This window comes from Bidens hawaiensis, unplaced genomic scaffold, assembly GCF_021521415.1.
Source record: "Bidens hawaiensis isolate Kalapana, Puna unplaced genomic scaffold, B.hawaiensis_p1.1 tig00046431_1, whole genome shotgun sequence".
Classification (NCBI taxonomy): Eukaryota; Viridiplantae; Streptophyta; class Magnoliopsida; order Asterales; family Asteraceae; genus Bidens; species Bidens hawaiensis.
The window spans coordinates 52129-57659 of NW_027498295.1; positions in this window are offsets into that span (position 1 = coordinate 52129).

Here is a 5531-nt window from a genome sequence, read left to right on the forward strand (position 1 = left end):
TTTTCATTGCTAGACTTTGTTGGTTCATCAAAAGAAAATGTTTTAAAAACACAGAGCAAATGGTTATACAAAATAGATCGATGTTTCTTTAGCTTAGTTGTGTAAATAGATCGATTAGTTCTGTGTAAATAGATCGATTTTTACCTTGTATTTAAAGATATGATGAACAATTGGAAACGAAAGCAATAGTATTGTTTTAACCGATGCTCTGCAAAGGCGGCTTACAATTAAGATCGATACTAAACAATTTTGCTATCGGCAAATCATGCATGAGTTTGAAAGTTGCAGGATGACAGTTAAGTGGTTTTGCATATGTTAGTGTAACGGTATTCCTATCGATTCATGGAAGTTATCATCTCGCTCTCTTTCGACATTCTTTTTTGTTTAGTTTCGGTTACTTAATTCTTTTTGTTTAGTTATCTATTTTTGTCGTGTGGTTAATACTTTTTTATGTTTTTGATATGCTAGAAGTCGATCTCAACTTAAGAGCATTCACATTCCTTCCCCTATCTTAAATCCTAAAATTACATAAAAAATTACGATATTTTTTTTTTCAATTAAATATACTTTTTTTATACATTTAATCATTACATTTTCTCTCACCCCTACTCACAACCACTTTCAAAAAGATAATTAAAAATTTATAGGGTGGAACATAAACTTTTTAAATTTTCACAAAATCATTATATTTTCTCTTTGCTCCAATTATAACATTCTAAACTAATCCTGACATTATAAAAACCACACGCAAAGTAGGGTGGATAGGGATGTTCAAAATTGGATATTCGGACCTTTCGGATAATTTATTTTACTATCCGAATCCGAAATTTCGGTTATCCGAAGTTCGGATATCCGAAATTTCAAATATCCGATCGGATAATGAAACAAATAACCGAAAATCTGTAAAAAAAATAATAATTATAAAAACTCTAAAGGACTGCTTTTAAAAATATTTCGGATATCCGAAATATCCAAAAACAATTATCCAAAGTATTTTAAAATTATCCGAAGTATCCGAAAGTTATTCGAAAATTATCTATAATGTCCCAAAAGTTATCCAAAAATATCAAAAAAATTATTCGAAAATTCCAAATAATATTTATTTATTAATTATTAAGAAAACATTTCAGATATCCGAATTATCCAAAAATTTTTGAAATCACTATCCGAATCTGAAAATTCGGATGTCCAAGGTTCGGATAATCCGGATTTGAATTTTCAGATATTTCGAATACTGATTTGGAAACGCTCTTAAGAGCATTTTCAGCCTATTCCCAATATTTTTTTGAGAGAGTTTTGCGAATTATATTATATAGTTATGAGTGGTTGTGAGTAGAAGTGATTGAAATTATTATATGGGAAAATTAAATTTGACATTTCAATGTTACTGTAATTTATTTATAATATTTTGTGATGATTGGGAGTGAAATAGAGAGAGAAAATTATGATAAAGGTATAAAAGTATGAGTTGAGTTATAATAAGAAGAATAGTTTTTGTATGAAGGATAGAAAATAATATTGTTCATTCATTTTAAACTTGAATGGTTGAGATTAGATTAGAGAGATCATCAAGTGTAAAACAAGGATAAGGGCATGATAGGGATAACACATTTGTTGACTTCTCCTCTCTACATGCAATGCACATGTCAAATTCCCCCATCATTTTAAAACGTTCATAACTTTTTTATACGATAATTTTAAAAAAAATCACGTTAATAGCGAGTGTTTTTTTATCTTTTATATGAGTACCATATTGTTATATAAAAATAAAATAAAAATTCATGGGTTTTTTACAAGGTGTGTTTTACCAAAATTGTGTTTTACAAAATTATGTTATACAATTGTGTTTTATTTTTTCATAGTGTGTTTTCCATTGTGTTTTTTACGTTTTGTTATTTAATTGTGTTTTTCATTATGTTTTTGTTATTGTGTTTTATTTTCGTAGTGTTTTTTCCATTGTGTTATAGGATATGAGTGAAAATTTAAATGGGTTTTAATTAAGTGGGTTTTAATTAAGTGAGTTTTTGAAATTAAATTAAGTAACTTTCCAATATTAAGCTAGTAAACTAAAATAACATACTTCTTAGCCTTCTTAAGAAAAACAAATTTCTTATTTGAACGAGAGACAATATATAGTGATTTTTAGTATACGCTGGAATACTATAATGCCCTGTCTATTAGCCCGTAAAGAAACTAACAACACATTTAGCGAGCCGGGCCAACGGTTCGATCCGATTTTGTTTACAACGAATTCAAATTTGAAATCCCAAGTTTACAATATATTATTTTGCAATTATATTTATACGTTTAGTTGGGCATTAAATGCTTATGTTCATTGCACAAAGCTTCACCTGTCCTAGGTGTCAGTACCATTATCAGCTCACTTAATTTCATAACACAACTCACTAACTACCAAATATTACTCCAATTAAACAAAAATCCTTTCTTCTGCAACGGCACACGGACCGGATATGTGGAACACTGATTTTGTAAGAACACGAATAGATACAATTGATACTAGGATACGGATGATTAAAAAAATAGAATAAAAAAGTTAAATTTAATAAAATATATTATGGATTCATAACATATACACAATAATAAATAAAAGTTTATAATTCATAAATATTTAAAAACCTTATTTAATATAACATTTAAAATAATATTTGTAACTTTGTTAATAGTTATATATCAAGTCCCGTATCGATAATCAACACACAAACTAAACGAGTAACTCTCATTTATATAATCAGAAAATCTTACTCAAAAAACTGATTACAAACCCTAACTCGGTTTGACTCTTGATGAACCCTAACTCGGTTACACCAAACTCACCTATATCTAATGTCTAACCATAACTCGGTTTATATAGACTAACCTAACTTGTTAGCTAAGACATTACCAAATATAATAAACCTAATTATTGTGTTGGGCCTTACATTTGGGCCAGACAACAATTGACCCAACAATATATAGTACTAGTTGTTATCCTAGTTGGATATACTAATTGAATAACACGTGAAAAAATTGTTTTTTTTAATATTATAGGTAGATTTATGCATATTGTAGTGTTTTTTTCTTGAAGTATTCCAAATGATTTTAAATCACCGATCAGTATTTTTGTGCGTTGCTAGACGTACTTTTCATCTCAAGTTTTACATTAATATAATTATTTTTTTATTTTTTTTGTTGTTTTTATCTTTTATTATTATTGTTTATAAAACACATTTTTTAAAACTTTTTTTATATATTTAAAATGATTTTAGTTTATTTTAATTATAAAAAGTTTTTACTTTTCTTATTTAAAATAAACACTTTTTAAAAAACAAGTTTCATATTATTTGTTAATAAAAAATATTGTTTTTATGTAACAATCTAAACAATTTTGTGAATTGAGAATAAAACACCTAAAGTTATATGATAATTTATATTTTAACATGGACATAGTGTTTATATATGAAAATGTAGTTTTATCAGAAAAAGACAAATACACAAATGTGATATCTTGTACACATTTGCATTTATTCCTCTATCTTAAAATCCAAAATTAAATTAACATACAATATATTTTTTCTCTCATACTTAATTAAATAATATTTTAATTATTCACTCAGAACAACTTTAAAATATATATTAATAAAATTATAGGGTGTTACAAGAACTTTTTTATTATACATCAAAATCACTGCATTTTTCTTCTCATCCACTTATAACACCCTTAACCATTCTATATATTAAAAAAAAACCCACTCACTTAATTTGATGTACAAAATATGATTTTTTAAAAAAAGAATAGTTTTATGTTTTAAAGGGTGAAAATATTAAGGGAAATTCTCAAAATGACCAATTAATAAAATGTGTTTCCAAGTTTATCCCCACTAATTCAAGTTTCCAACTTTTTCCTTTTAGTATCTCGTCTCCGACGACATGATAGCGAACACCGACGATGCTTTCCTGAAACAAATAGGATAACGACACGTGGCCGGAATCTGTGTTGAGGATGTGTTATGTTGCTAACGTAGGGTAGCGGCGATGCGTTATGTTGCTAACGCAAGGTAGCACCGATGCGTTATCATTAACGCATTGTGGAACCCTTGTGTTGTTATAACAAGGTAGTATCAACATAACGCATCGCCGCTACTTTACGTTAGCAACATAACGCATCGTCAACCCTATGTTATACGTAACGTAGGGTAGCAGCGATGCGTTATGTTGCTAACGTAACGTAGGGTAGCAACGATGCGTTATCCACTAACGCATCGTCGACGACCTATTTCGGCCACGTGTCGTTATCATATTTGTTTCAGTAACGCATCGTCGGTGTTCGCTATCATGTCGTCGGCGACGAGATAATAAAGGGACAAAGTTGAAAACTTGAATTATTGGGTATAATCCTGAAAACACATTGTTTAAATGGGCTATTATGGGAATTTTCCCAAATATAAAAGGAAAACTATAAAATGGAAAAAAATTTAGAGAGAGTAACATATCAAATAAAATTGTTAAAAAATTGAAAAGTTTAGAAAAAATGTATGAAAAGTAAAAGAGAGGATGTGTTTAGCCTAACCCATATTTTTTTTTTGTTAGAGAGAGTAAGCCGAAAATGTTGCATATAAGAAAAAGTTGAAAAAAAAAATAAAAGAAATCACATGTAGACTTTCAAATTTCCCTTAAATTTAGTGTTTGTTAATTCTTAAATTAAATAATATATATATATACATATATATATATATATATATATATATATATATATTAATAAATCAACATTTTTTTTACCTTTTAGTTTGAGGGGTGTATTACTATACGTAAAAAAGAAAAAAAAAGATTTTGTTTAAAACAATGATAATGATGACATACAGAGGCTGATAAAAAAAAATATGTGCGGAGGCACATACAGATCGGTGACAAGCAGCATAGGTCAACACGACGCGATGAATGCAAAGTATGAAAAGTCTTAGCGGTGTCTGGGAGGCATTAGTTGATTCACGATGACACGATGCATTAAAAAAAACTATTAGAATTATATTTTAAACGGTATGACTTTAAGATTTAAAGTTTTGGAGGGTGGACATTTAGACTAAAACAAGAAATTTTAACTATATATTACACTACAAAATTAGAAATAAACAATACAGATTATGGATGGACGGTAGGCCTTGTGTCACCAGGCCCACCGCTTTTAACCTTTGAATCCGCCAATATTGACATAATTTTGCATGATTATATACGTATGTTTTCTAATTATATACTGATGTTGCTTAATTAATTTGTTAATTGTTTATTGTAACAGTAGTAATTATGCAACCAAGTGTACACTCGTCTAAAACACATGTTACTTGACGATGTGAAAAATATTTATTAATAATAAATGGACTGTAATATTTCTTATTATATTTGACTTCTCGAATCTACTGTATGTCATATTACGGTTTAACAGCCCCATCATTTCTTTTCTATGTTTTAAGTGTAAGTGTAATTTATATAATATCATTTTTTGTTTTTTACTGATTGAAATATTTATTTTTGGGTTT